The sequence below is a fragment of the Dermacentor albipictus genome, chromosome 3, assembly GCF_038994185.2.
Source record: "Dermacentor albipictus isolate Rhodes 1998 colony chromosome 3, USDA_Dalb.pri_finalv2, whole genome shotgun sequence".
Classification (NCBI taxonomy): Eukaryota; Metazoa; Arthropoda; class Arachnida; order Ixodida; family Ixodidae; genus Dermacentor; species Dermacentor albipictus.
Window position 1 is genome coordinate 92,134,455 of NC_091823.1, and position 15,604 is coordinate 92,150,058.

The 15,604-nt window shown below is 44.7% G+C and overlaps 1 long non-coding RNA gene across 1 annotated transcript in view; it reads left to right on the forward strand.

Moving 5' to 3' along the window:
- LOC139057869 (uncharacterized) overlaps window positions 1–15,604 on the forward strand; it is a 66,697-nt gene that overhangs the window by 44,467 nt on the left and 6,626 nt on the right. Inside the window, exon 3 of the long non-coding RNA XR_011513056.1 lies at window positions 12,735–12,808. This is a non-coding gene — a long non-coding RNA (uncharacterized lncRNA). The remainder of the gene's footprint in view (window positions 1–12,734; window positions 12,809–15,604) is intronic.

Genomic DNA, 15,604 nt, shown 5'->3' on the forward strand with positions numbered 1-15,604 from the left:
GTCAGCAGTATCAGCTAGATCGGCTTCTTAGTCCTTATATAACTCGCTAATGTTTTCACTCGTATACTTTTTTAATGCCAAGTATACCTTTAATGCCAAGGTAGGCAAGAAGCAGGCTGGAGACAAAGCAGTGGGGGAATATGGCATAGGCACTAGGAATAGCAGGGGAGAGTTATTAGTAGAGTTTGCGGAACAGAATAATATGAGGATAATGAATACCTTCTTCCGCAAGCGGGATAGCCGAAAGTGGACGTGGAGGAGCCCGAACGGCGAGACTAGAAATGAAATAGACTTCATACTCTGCGCTAACCCTGGCATCATACAAGATGTGGACGTGCTCGGCAAGGTGCGCTGCAGTGACCATAGGATGATAAGAACTCGAATTAGCCTAGACCTGAGAAGGGAACGGAAGAAACTGGTACATAAGAAGCCGATCAAAGAGTTAGCGGTAAGAGGGAAAATACAGGAATTCCAGATCAAGCTACAGAACAGGTACTCGGCTTTAACTCAGGAAGAGGACCTTAGTGTTGAAGCAGTGAACGACAATCTTGTGGGCATCATTAAGGAGTGTGCAGTGGAAGTCGGTGGCAACTCCGTTAGGCAGGATACCAGTAAACTATCACAGGAGACGAAAGATCTGATCAAGAAACGCCAATGTATGAAAGCCTCTAACCCTACAGCTAGAATAGAACTGCCAGAACTTTCGAAGTTAATCAACAAGCGTAAGACAGCTCACATCAGGAAGTATAATATGGATAGAATTGAACATGCTCTCAGGAACGGAGGAAGCCTAAAAACAGTGAAGAAGAAACTAGGAATTGGCAAGAATCAGATGTATGCGTTAAGAGACAAAGCCGGCAATATCATAACTAATATGGATGAGATAGTTCAAGTGGCTGAGGAGTTCTATAGAGATTTATACAGTGCCAGTGGCACCCACGACGATAATGGAAGAGAAAATAGTCTAGAGGAATTCGAAATCCCAAAGGTAACGCCGGAAGAAGTAAAGAAAGCCTTAGAAGATATGCAAAGGGGGAAGGCAGCTGGGGAGGATCAGGTAACATCAGATTTCTTGAAGGATGGTGGGCAGATTGTTCTAGAGAAACTGGCCACGCTGTATACTCAATGCCTCATGACCTCGAGCGTACCGGAATCTTGGAAGAACGCTAACATAATCCTAATCCATAAGAAAGGGGACGCCAAAGACTTGCAAAATTATAGACCGATCAGCTTACTGTCCGTTGCCTACAAACTATTCACTAAGGTAATCGCAAATAGAATCAGGAACACCTTAGACATCTGTCAAGCAAAGGACCAGGCAGGATTCCGTAAAGGCTACTCAACAATAGATCATATTCACACTATCAATCAGGTGATAGAGAAATGTGCGGAATATAACCAACCCTTATATATAGCTTTCATTGACCACGAGAAAGCGTTTGATTCTGTCGAAACCTCAGCAGTCATGGAGGCATTACGGAATCAGGGTGTAGACGAGCCGTATGTAAAAATACTGAAAGATATCTATAGCGGCTCCACAGCCACCGTAGTCCTCCATAAAGAAAGCAACAAAATCCCAATAAAGAAAGGCGTCAGACAGGGACATACGATCTCTCCAATCATAGTACCTTGCTGGTGAAGCAGCGCACAAACACGGACAGAGTAAAAGACAAGCAGGAATAGACGACACTCGCTGCACTCGCAACTATTTTATTTCGGAACACAAACTTCAAGTTTATATACCTGCGCACCCTGAGGCGTCAAAGCAAATCATGGTAAGATTAAAGGCTTTTTTTATATTTATATATATCGTTTGCCCGCTCATACTCGGGCGTCAAAGGCATTGCACTTATCTGTCATGGTGTGCAATCCTATCCTAATTTGTTGCAACCCTAACAACCATTTTTTTTGCACATTTTCTTTTCACTTCTTTTTAGTGTACTTCCAAAAACGCAACTTCACCATGGCTTAGGTGTACAGATGGCTGACTTATACAACCCTCTCCCCTCTTGTGAATATGAAAGGCTTCGATTATTTCCCTGGTTAGTTGATCCTTATGGTGTGATAAAACTGTGGCATCATTGTAAAGTGGCCAGCACCCATGTTGTGAGCAGTGCCCCTTAATATGGGAATGAATGTTTCCCCCCAGTGACCTTTTGTGCTCTAAAAGTCTCGTGTTTACACAACGACCTGTTTGGCCGATGTATACTTTCCCACACGATATGGGCAAACAGTAGACTACAGAAGACCTGCACTCGACAAGTTTTTCTTTGTGCTTGACTGTGCACTTACGTCCATTTTCTTTTACTTTTGTCGAAACTCTACGATCCAGTCCGGCACATATTTTTCCGAGTTTGTTAGGCGCTGAAAAAACTACTCGTAGACCGTATCTGCCACCTACGTTTTTTAAGTTATGCGCAATTTTGTGTGCATATGGTAGTGACACAATCTTTTTGCTGTCAATCTCTAGTCTGTTGCGCTCTTTCTGATAGCCATTGCGCACATAACGGATCAACTTATACGCTGATGTACATAGTACATGTTTTTCATACCCTGCATTCTTTAGTCTGATAACCTGTTGGCTGAACGTTTCTTTTATTTTTTCCGGGCAAGACTTAGTTAAGGCAGCCCTCAGGCACGAGAAAGCTATGCCACTTTTTACAATTTTAGAATGTCCCGAGTTATAACTAAGCAAGTGTTTTTGTGATCGTGGATTGTATGACCAGCAAACGTGGTCCGGTGTGGAAGTTAACGCCAAATCTAAAAATTGTAGCTTGCCATTCTGCGGCAACTCAACAGTGAAAGCCAGTCCTTGGCTGTTGTCCTTGAACACTTTTAAGACTTCATGCATTCTAACGTCCAAAACACCATGTTCGATTATAACTAAAAAATCGTCCACAAAGCGGAACACTTTTACCGCTAAGTCTTTAAGGTTTGCAACTATCGCTTTGTCAATACTACCTAAAAAAATTGTGCTAAGTACCGGAGCTACTTTTGAGCCTATACATATACCGGACTTTTGTCTGTACATAACATTATTCCACATTACAAAGGTGGACTCAAGGTAAAATGTTAATAGTTCAAGAAATGTATTAACTGATACGCCACATTTGCTGACAAATTCCATCTCGTCGTTGTCTTCCGTTATACAGTGCCTAACACTCGATAATAAGGGACCATGCGGAATATTGTAATACAAATCCTGTACATCTATGCTGAAGAATTCACAACGTCCAGGGTTAGATGTGCTTAAGTACGTTACTAACGATTCAGAGTTTGGTAAAACGAACGGATCGGTAACTATCAAGCCATTAAGGTGGTTTTTAAGGAATGAAGATACAACCAACTGCCACGAGTCCCTTTCTGATACTATGGCTCTGAACGGAACGTCAGCCTTATGTGTTTTCGCCACGAAAAACAATTCGAGATGTAGGTTGCACGAGCGCTTAACTGCAGAAGCAAGTCGCTCAAAATTGTTGCTTGCGAGTAATGTGACTGCTTTATCCCTCACCTTTTTAGCTTTTACGTCGACACGTACGAAATTCTTTCTGACCGCTGACATCGCCTTCTCTTGGAAGAGACCTTCAGGCACAACTACAAAACAACCTTCCTTATCAGAAGTCAGAAACCGTAAATCGTTCTTCGCGCCAAAGTTCACTAGATTCCTTACGTGTTGCTCTTTTCTGTCGGCGGTCATTGTCCTGGAAAGCACATCCATACACTCTGTAATGAAACGTGGACGTTCTTCTTCGGCCACACGACGCGCCATGGTCTTGGTCAGTGCTACTTTTTCTGGTGGAGTGAAGGCCGGCTCGAAGGAGAACTTCGGACCGAGTCCAAGAATCCTTTTGTAGTTCTCGGGAACGGTGGCGTCTCCCAAGGTGACCACCCTGCCCTCCGGTGGTCTGTGCTTCTTTGGTCTAGGTAGGTGTGGTCTCGTGGTCGCCCACAACCACACCTACCTAGACTGCAGTCACATTACTCGCAAGCAACAATTTTGAGCGACTTGCTTCTGCAGTTAAGCGCTCGTGCAACCTACATCTCGAATTGTTTTTCGTGGCGAAAACACATAAGGCTGACGTTCCGTTCAGAGCCATAGTATCAGAAAGGGACTCGTGGCAGTTGGTTGTATCTTCATTCCTTAAAAACCACCTTAATGGCTTGATAGTTACCGATCCGTTCGTTTTACCAAACTCTGAATCGTTAGTAACGTACTTAAGCACATCTAACCCTGGACGTTGTGAATTCTTCAGCATAGATGTACAGGATTTGTATTACAATATTCCGCATGGTCCCTTATTATCGAGTGTTAGGCACTGTATAACGGAAGACAACGACGAGATGGAATTTGTCAGCAAATGTGGCGTATCAGTTAATACATTTCTTGAACTATTAACATTTTACCTTGAGTCCACCTTTGTAATGTGGAATAATGTTATGTACAGACAAAAGTCCGGTATATGTATAGGCTCAAAAGTAGCTCCGGTACTTAGCACAATTTTTTTAGGTAGTATTGACAAAGCGATAGTTGCAAACCTTAAAGACTTAGCGGTAAAAGTGTTCCGCTTTGTGGACGATTTTTTAGTTATAATCGAACATGGTGTTTTGGACGTTAGAATGCATGAAGTCTTAAAAGTGTTCAAGGACAACAGCCAAGGACTGGCTTTCACTGTTGAGTTGCCGCAGAATGGCAAGCTACAATTTTTAGATTTGGCGTTAACTTCCACACCGGACCACGTTTGCTGGTCATACAATCCACGATCACAAAAACACTTGCTTAGTTATAACTCGGGACATTCTAAAATTGTAAAAAGTGGCATAGCTTTCTCGTGCCTGAGGGCTGCCTTAACTAAGTCTTGCCCGGAAAAAATAAAAGAAACGTTCAGCCAACAGGTTATCAGACTAAAGAATGCAGGGTATGAAAAACATGTACTATGTACATCAGCGTATAAGTTGATCCGTTATGTGCGCAATGGCTATCAGAAAGAGCGCAACAGACTAGAGATTGACAGCAAAAAGATTGTGTCACTACCATATGCACACAAAATTGCGCATAACTTAAAAAACGTAGGTGGCAGATACGGTCTACGAGTAGTTTTTTCAGCGCCTAACAAACTCGGAAAAATATGTGCCGGACTGGATCGTAGAGTTTCGACAAAAGTAAAAGAAAATGGACGTAAGTGCACAGTCAAGCACAAAGAAAAACTTGTCGAGTGCAGGTCTTCTGTAGTCTACTGTTTGCCCATATCGTGTGGGAAAGTATACATCGGCCAAACAGGTCGTTGTGTAAACACGAGACTTTTAGAGCACAAAAGGTCACTGGGGGGAAACATTCATTCCCATATTAAGGGGCACTGCTCACAACATGGGTGCTGGCCACTTTACAATGATGCCACAGTTTTATCACACCATAAGGATCAACTAACCAGGGAAATAATCGAAGCCTTTCATATTCACAAGAGGGGAGAGGGTTGTATAAGTCAGCCATCTGTACACCTAAGCCATGGTGAAGTTGCGTTTTTGGAAGTACACTAAAAAGAAGTGAAAAGAAAATGTGCAAAAAAAATGGTTGTTAGGGTTGCAACAAATTAGGATAGGATTGCACACCATGACAGATAAGTGCAATGCCTTTGACGCCCGAGTATGAGCGGGCAAACGATATATATAAATATAAAAAAAGCCTTTAATCTTACCATGATTTGCTTTGACGCCTCAGGGTGCGCAGGTATATAAACTTGAAGTTTGTGTTCCGAAATAAAATAGTTGCGAGTGCAGCGAGTGTCGTCTATTCCTGCTTGTCTTTTACTCTGTCCGTGTTTGTGCGCTGCTTCACCAGCAAGGTACTATGATCACTCACCAACTAGCCCAACTTTCCACGTTACTGATCTCTCCAATGCTATTCACAGCGTGTTTACAGGAGGTATTCAGAGACCTGGATTGGGAAGAACTGGGGATAAAAGTTAATGGAGAATACCTTAGTAACTTGCGATTCGCTGATGATATTGCCTTGCTTAGTAACTCAGGGGACCAATTGCAATGCATGCTCACTGACCTGGAGAGGCAAAGCAGAAGAGTGGGTTTAAAAATTAATCTGCAGAAAACTAAAGTAATGTTTAACAGTCTCGGAAGAGAACAGCAATTTACAATAGGCAGCGAGGCACTGGAAGTAGTAAGGGAATACATCTACTTAGGGCAGGTAGTGATGGCAGATCCGGATCATGAGACAGAAATAATCAGAAGAATAAGAATGGGCTGGGGTGCGTTTGGCAGGCATTCTCAGATCATGAACAGCAGGTTGCCAGTATCCCTCAAGAGGAAAGTGTATAATAGCTGCGTCTTACCAGTACTCACCTACGGGGCAGAAACCTGGAGGCTTACGAAAAGGGTTCTACTCAAATTGAGGACGACGCAACGAGCTATGGAAAGAATGATAGGTGTAACGTTAAGAGATAAGAAAAGAGCAGAGGGGGTGAGGGAACTAACGCGAGTTAATGACATCTTAGTTGAAATCAAGAAAAGAAATGGGCATGGGCAGGACATGTAATGAGGAGGGAGGATAACCGATGGTCATTAAGGGTTACGGACTGGATCCCAACGGAAGGGAAGCGTAGCAGGGGGCGGCAGAAAGTTAGGTGGGCGGATGAGATTAAGAAGTTTGCAGGGACAGCATGGCCACAATTAGTACATGACCGGGGTTGTTGGAGAAGTATGGGAGAGGCCTTTGCCCTGCAGTGGGCGTAACCAGGCTGATGATGATGATGATGATGATGATGATGATGATGATGATGATGACTTTTTTTACTTTGCATTCCCTCAATTCACGGAGTGTGACAGGCTACTTCTGTCTTCATGAACTGCTATAACCTGCTCTCTTATGTACAAAAATGGAACGTGATGTCTACTCAAGTGCTACCGATGAAAATGGTGCATAAGTAAGGCACAGATCACTCAACTTAGTGTAACGGCACAGACGCACAGAATACTGCAGCATGCTAGTATCAGGCCCGATAACGTTTTTAGCGTTCTTTAATTCCCTTGGTTAAGCATATACAGTGTGGAGCAGTTCAAGAAAAAGACAGAGGGGATCCCACAAGGCAACGAAATTTTGAGATAAGCGTTTTCTGCTGTCATTACAATGTCTGTCAACGGTATAAAATGTGAGTTTTCACAATATCAAGGCTGTAAGCTTGTGACAGAATGAAAGCACTCGTAATTCTTCGCGTAGTCACATATCTACGTCCCAAAATACTGCCAGAAGGTGCTATGTTGTGACGAAAAATTATTTTTATTTATTGAATGCGAATGTTTCACTAGATATCACGTTCGACATCTGTGATCCTTTCCAATCATGCGATTGTTTCAATGAAAGAGTCTTCGAAAAGACTATTCAGACGCGACCAGAGAAAGCACATTCCTTATATGGCACCACAATTCGGCAACGTGGCTGCTTCGTCAAAACACGTTTATGATTTACTATCAACAAACTACAAGTAGTAGATAAGAAGGACTTTACGTTCCAGGCTTCGAAGCATAACTGCTGTTTGAACATTTGCCATCCGCCTTTTTCAATTTTATGAAATCTGTCAGTGGAGCCCATCTCAAGCGCAACTTTCAAAAACATTGTTGCAAAGGCGATTATGAATGCAAGTTACATGCAGGCTTCACAATGAGTTACTAGAAAAGTATATAGCCACTGCTACCCTATCTCACCTGGCCAATGAAAGCATGCGACCGACTTTTGCTGTGGTGGACCTAAGTACCTCTTATGCGGACAATCCCTGACGCTAGCGTCAGAGCAACAAATTTAATCGCTGCTGGCAGGCCTACACCAATGATGCTTGTGCCAGACCGGGCGTATAAGGATCCCTACTTTGCTCTGAGAATTTCAAACAAGTGTAAAATTTTCAGTGTTGATCTGGCAAATGGCTTCAACTTCGCATTTCGGAAGCAACTGAATGTCACAGTTTCTGCAACCGACAGTTCTCTTATTCCACGGATTCTTGCTTTATCTATGGTATGCTCCGCTGGCGTGCTCCAAATGTCGCTTATTTTGCCGCCTCCGGTCTTAGTTTCTTGTCATGTCTAAAGTTGTATTCACATGAACAAAACAGTTCTCTCGCACAGTTCTTTCTGTCTGAATGAGAAGAAGGGCTTCATGTAGCAGCTCTTGTTTTGTAATTCAGTATTAGCTATGGACTATTTGCTGTTTAAAGTTATGTGCCGCTATATGTAAGTCAGTGTCCTCATACAAAAATCACTTTATTAATAGAGGGTACGGAGTCTAGATACATGGAAAACAATAGAGCAGAGACCACAGCAATAGTGGTGTCTGCTCATATGTTGCGTCTGCTTGTTTGCATACTTTACAATGACCAGATAACAACTCGTCCAACTTTCCCCGTTAATATAGTACGAAGTCCGTCCGGCGAAGTAGTAGTTTGTAAGAAGAGCCACCGGCTGATCGAGATAATAACGGCCACGGCATATAATAACCACGGCTGGTTCGCGTAAAAGGGGTGAAATATTTTCGCATACCACGCATATGTGGTAATCGGTTGTAACAGAAGCTTTCTTTCATGTTTACTGGAATGTCTTCACAATCGCTGTTTTAATTTCATGCAGCTCAACACTCCACGCCTAACCTGCGGTTCGTTCCATAGTTGTCAGTTTTCTAATTAGGTGGAGGTGAAATTTCGTTCAGGTTATATTACTGTAACCCTTTGCGACATTCTCGTAATGAATCGCTCACCCAGGCGCCTTTTTTTTCCAGCCACCATATTCAAGCCGCCTTCAAGCTTAAAATTTCTACTGAGCCTGCCGAGGTGAAGTACTCATTTTGCAAACTTCGCACGCGATTCATAGTGGCATTTTCTTTAAGTAACCTCAAATTATTTGCTGCCCTTTTATACTTTTCACGGATGTGTTCATTGCAGATCTCTTCCTTTTTTCCTAAAAAATATAATACTTTACAGGAGGTTTAGCATGTGCTTCTACTTTATTCTTTATCGAACTATTACGCCGTAACTGAAAAACTAAGTGTTTTTTTAGTAAAACGGCATCGCAATAGGAACGACAACGCAGAAAAGAGGAGACCACTGGGCAAGCCCTGAAAAAATGAAATGTATTGTTTTACCAACCAAAAAGATAAATATAAAAAAAATCCGATAACATCCGATCACTTGTTGCGAGGTATGAATGCGAAAGCCTTAATGTCAAATTGAATATCGCTGTGCGGTGCTTCGAGTTTTCCGCTGCAAGTAATCTACCATAGCGGTACGCGCTGCCTGAGCCAAGAAGCAGCAGCAGCCCGCAGTGCCAATGCCGCGTGCCATGGACGTCCTGCGCGACGAGAGACCGAGGAAGCAGCAGCAACCACCAAAGCCGGCAGGCGCCCGCAGCAGCTAAGCCCAGTGGGGGTGAGAGATATATATGCGTATGGAGAGCACGCCGGCTTCCCAGAGCAAGATGGCGGCACCTGCACGCGCGTCTCACGCGATTGCCTCGCCGACCAAAACCAGTCTTGCCCCACGGCGTCGTGTCGCCGTATCTGCTACCGAGGTGCGCTGGTGACGCGGTGTCGCGGCGACGCCCTCTCCTCTCACCCAACACCTGGCGCGCTAGTGCGGCAGCAGACGTTCCGCTTCGCCATCTCTGCTTCGTCGAGGCACGCTCGTGACGTAGCGTCGCAGCCAATGGGAATTTAGGTGCCGTTTCACTGTTACTGACGCCAGCTTTTTCGCTCAATGGACAATTTCATATTCCGCATCAATTTTGATGAATCTTTAAAAACTGCTGGTTTCTCTATCGGGAAGGTCGGTGTATACAATCGACATGCAAAAATATTGTTTTATCTTAAGATCCTTGATGATTACGACGCCGCGCATGGCCACTTGTTCAGTCCTTTACCTTTGTACATTATCCATGTTTCATTGCTACTAAATTATGCTCCCTTTTACTAAAGATGTCAGATAAAACTATTTATTTTTTATATTTATTTATTGCAAAGTGCCGTATACGTCATAATTTATTGATGTGGTATCGCGGTGTAAAATATTGTGTAGCACTTGCGTAAGTTATACATTGTCACGTAGATGACGGCGAGCTGGCTGACACGCACTCAGACAGAAAGAGAAACAGCGTCGGCGGTAAACTTAAAGAGAGTTTACTGGGCGAACTTGCCCCTTTCGAAAACCGAAATAAACGCCTGTGACAATATCATTTCATAGCGAGGTTAAAGATTTCGTTTTCTTTCGTAGCTTGTTGCTACCGTTCTGTGGACAACAATTTACGGTTTACGCCACCTTTCGGGCTTGTGCAGAACTTATTTGTCACGCATTTTTTGTGTCTGATAGTCTATCTAGAAGTATCTGGTTCGCCATGATGTATCTATCAGGCGAACTCGTTTATTCTGGTTCTGAGTAACAGTAGATGCTCATTGTGCGGCCTCATTTAACAAGCAGATATTTTTGGGGTGTTTTGTGTACGCCAAAGTTGTGTTAGCAATTAGGACTGGTACGCCGTGTACAGTAGCAAAGAACACTAGCGCATAAAGTGTGTGATTCGTGTGATTCTGGAACTCCTGTAAACTGGCGGCCTGAGAACGTCTCTGCGGCTTCTTGCTGTATATACAATGACGCTGTCTCAATAAGCTGGTGAAGATCTCAGCCAGTTTCTGCTTTTATTGCTATTAGCAGTCGTTGGGAACTCAACGCAGTTTGCGGAATGCCTCTATGTCAATTCAAAGTGTTTTAGTTGAGCCAAACCTTAAATATATGCAGTTGCCGCGTAGCGCGACCGAACCTGGGGGATGTTGTTTGCCGTTGCTTGGAGGTACTCATTAATTTTCTTGCATTCTGCCTAAGGAGATAAGTCCTAATTATTTAATTACTCAACTTCTCAATTACTGTAATTACATGAAAAGTACCCATGAGAAAATGCTAGAGCAACAGGAGAAACACCCGACACAGCATTATGCTACTCAATAGGTGTTACATAGATGTTTCTCCAAGCGTGAAAGAAACCCGCGAATACACGCAAAGTGCTTCTAACTGCGAGTCGCGCGGCAATGTTGGCATAAGTGGCAGGCTATCCGTGGCACGTATTTCCCTCTACAGTGGCGCCATAACGACGGGCGGAGCAACTCCCCTTTCAACGCTCAAACTGCAGACCTACACGCTAACATACTGCTGTCACGCCGGTATAAAGTCACGTTCCAAGCTCATAGGAGCTGTCGGCAAGATTTGGCTTGAGGCCTGATGTGTCGTGGCTTTTTTTCAGTCAGGGATGCTACTGCCCTGCTGTCCTTATCTTTCTCTTTGTTCGATTCATTCGGCTGAGAGTTTTGGTGCCCTACGCATGACACTCACGTACGTATGTCCACGCATTTCTGAAGCTCCCCGCTGTCCACCGAGTTTCCTCCCGCAGCGATTTGCTCGGCAGGCCAACAAAAGAAGATGACGTGATGACGACGGAAGAAACTAGAGCCGGTCGTACAGGGCGACGAGTGTGAAGCGCTGATAAGGAAGAATTTCTTTGCTTTTAAAGCCGCGTTCTCAATGCACCGTCGACACTTTCTTTTTGTTCATGTTTTACCCGCGTAAACTGAAATAAAGATAAGAAAAGGTAGAAGGTTCTACTTGCACAAGAGCACATAGCCCACTTTTAGCGCCATTGGACGTTAGCTCAAACAAAAAAGCCTGCAAGCAGGTGACTGCCGAAGACACCATCGAAATTTTAAAAAAGCATGGACTTTTGAGACCTTTCACCATGTTCAGTAAACGTTCAATATGGTAATATGACGTGCGAAAGCAATGTGAGAATTGGCTTTTTTTATTCGGTGCAGTTGCCACAAAGCATAGGTAAAAAGATCGCTAGAGGCCTGGTCAAATGAATTCCCGCACCCTTGTTTGATGGAGTTACAGCAGCAATGAGCAGCTACTGCAGCTATTGCAGCAACCATTCGGCTCTAGTTTTGCTTCCCTAAGCATATTTGCCTGATGTCTTTGGCATGCTGCGTGGCTTTCACAAGAGTAATTCTGCATGACTGTGCCGCTTTCATCAGAACATCGCCAATGCAAAATATTTCTCGTGCTGAATAAGGCGGGCAGGACTGCCGCTCTGTCTGCGAGAGGTTGGAACACATACAATTTGCTAATGCAGCCAGTCACGCCGAAATAGAGTCACCATGTCTCTACCGAATGGGGACCTCAGGAATCGTATTTTGAGCTACAATATTTGCTAGGACTATGGGCCAATGCCGCCTTCCATAATTCTAACGAGGCAAAATAAAATTTTATTACTATTAGCATGCCTTCTGACCTAGAACGTAGCCTGAATAGGTCAGTCTGTCTATGTTTTAATCACCTGTTGTCGGGCATAAGTCCCGTAGTGAATCCAGCTCGACTCTTGTATATAGTCCCACTTGTACCGACTCACATAGGGTCGCGGGTCATGCAACGATGGGGCTATTGGGCCTGGCCGTCCTTCTGGACAAAGGATGTTTCGCCGGTGAGAGCGCAGCTATAAAATTCTATGCACGCTTCGTGGTCGTTTCGGTACCACAGCGATGACGACGACAGCAGCATCACCTCAAGATAGTTGGCATGCGACTGTTCGTCTGTTCGACGACCAAGAGCTGACGAATGGGACAAGTCCTGGAACCCCGCACGCTAATGGCTGATCTGCCATGCACGTCTCTAAAGGGCAACGTCCTTCTTTGTGTGTTTCTTGTGCAGCATCAGCACCTGTCCGAACTACGACGGGGCCCGGCGCCGAATATTGACGGCCATACAGAGAACTTCCCCTCAAGGTGAGCACAACTACCGAATTCTTTGAAAACGGTGGCGAAACTAAATACGAAAATTGCTACATACTACTGCTAGTAATCGCTACTACGGCGTGCCTCATAATCTGGTTGTCGTCTGTGCACAAACATCCCGATAATTCATTTAAAGTTTAATACTTCTGCCACGTTGCGATGTGTCATGCGAGGCAATGAATATACTCAACCCTCTCAGACGTTATGAAGTATCACGCACAACAACTCCTCAAACAAACACTTCCCCCTATGTGCTCTGCGCACTATGCAGACAAACAGTAGTGGTGCACGCAAGACTACGTTTAACGTCAACTCAGCACTCTCGTGGTGGATTAAACCTTGCTGAAATTAAACATTCGCCGCCTCCTCTGTTTACCGTCATTAAAATCAAACAACGCAGAAAGCTTCGCGTACATCGATCCCCACAGTGCAGGGGATCTGCATTATTTTTTTATTTCCGCTACAGATATTACCGTTGGAAAATTTTCTTCTCTATGCCCCTAGCACCAGAAGAGTAGCATGTTCATTTAGGCTAGGTGGTCACTTTCCCGCTGTTATATTACACGTGTAGAGGGATCTATATCCTTTCATTTGCGCGAGTGAAGCCAGATGTCCAATTCGGGTAGGTCGAGAGGGAACAAGGAATGTGACGCGAGCAACCGACACTTTGTCATCGGTTTATCGAGCGCTATCGAATGGCCTCATAATGAGTGGGAAGCTGGAGAATGTAACGATCGATATCTCCTTCTGTGCTTTATCTGTACTCGTGCTTTCATTCTATTGGCTCCTATTTCCAGCACAGGCTCAATGCCGACAGCGGATGTACTTCATGGGGAGAAGTTGCGTCTGTTCTTTCTGTACTTGCGTTTCGGCTCTTTGTCACGTCTCTATTTGAAAATTGGAATGTTTCTGTCGCTCATAGGTTGCGTCCGTAGATTTAACTTTTATCGTGCCTTCGCGTGCGTTGTGTATGTGCTTTTGTTTGTGGGTGCGTGCTTTTGTTGCGCAGTAATAGGTTACTAGTTTCTCGCCGTGATGTCCTCTGCTCGGTCGCACAGCGCAGGTCTCCCAACTCTCCTTCCCCCTCTTCGGTCTCCACGGAACTAAATTACATCAGTGTCACGACGCTTCCTTCAGCAGGGGAAAACTCCTTTTGTCCGCTATTGTTTGCAATATGTTTGCGTGACGAATAGATTCGCAGAGGCAACATAGTCGCATTAGGGTAGAAAGAAGCCTCGTAGAGTGTCTTGATCCATGCCTCTGCAATAATGAGTATGTGCAGAGATTAGCGACCGCGGCTAATGGAACCTTTGGCAAAGAGACATACTATAGAGGGTCAAGCTGTACACTGTCATTCTCTAGAATTAAAAGACAACGAGGCAAAGAAGGCATTCTAAATGAAGTGCCACAGATGGCGTATCACTCTTCAAAATAAATAAGGAACATTGGAAGAAAGACACAACTAAAAAGATCTACGGAGCAGGTTGTCCCTGTGCCATCTAGTTATTGCACGCAATACCGTGATCCATCCATCCATCCATCCATCCATCCATCCATCCATCCATCCATCCATCCATCCATCCATCCATCCATCCATCCATCTATCCATCCATCCATCCATCCATCCATCCATCCATCCATCCATCCATCCATCCATCCATCCATCCATCCATCCGTCCCTCCGTTCGTCCATCCATCCATCCACCCGTCCCTCCGTTCGTCCATCCATCCATCCACCCGTCCCTCCGTTCGTCCATCCATCCATCCACCCGTCCCTCCGTTCGTCCATCCATCCATCCACCCGTCCCTCCGTTCGTCCATCCATCCATCCACCCGTCCCTCCGTTCGTCCATCCGTCCGTCCGTCCGTCCGTCCCTCCGTTCGTCCGTCCGTCCGTCCGTCCGTCCGTCCGTCCGTCCGTCCGTCCGTCCGTCCGTCCGTCCGTCCGTCCGTCCATCCATCCATCCATCCATCCATCCATCCATCCATCCATCCATCCATCCATCCATCCATCCATCCATCCATCCATCCATCCATCCATCCATCCATCCATCCATCCATCCTCGTAAACTAGATAGATAGATGTCTATCAGTGGCCCAACTTGTGTACCGTCTTCAGCCCAGATTCACGATGCTACTCTTGTCTTGCTCATGCCATCGTCAAGACTTCTGCCCCGATCCAGACTCCCAAGTTGTCTAATTACTTGGATCGGTACATATGGGCTCATGGCCATAATGCCATCGTGATCATTGCATCATCATCAGTGCAACTTTGTCATACTACACTTGTAATGGCTGAGGAGTTCTACAGAGATCTATGCAGTACCAGTGGCACCCACGATGATAATGGAAGAGAGAATAGTCTAGAGGAATTCGAAATCCCACAGGTAACGCCGGAAGAAGTAAAGAAAGATTTGGGAGCTATGCAAAGGGGGAAGGCAGCCGGGGAGGATCAGGTAACAGCAGATTTGTTGAAGGATGGGGGCAGATTGTTCTAGAGAAACTGGCCACCCTGTATACGCAATGCCTCATGACTTCGAGCGTACCGGAATCTTGGGAAAACGATAACATAATCCTAATCCATAAAAAAGGGGATGCCAAAGACTTCAAAAATTATAGACCGATCAGCTTACTGTCCGTTGCCTACAAAGTATTTACTAAGGTAGCTGCAAATAGAACCAGGAACACCTTAGACTTCCGTGAACCAAAGGACCAGGCAGGATTCCGTAAAGGCTACTCAACAATAGACCATATTCACACTATAAATCAGGTGAAAGAAAAATGTGC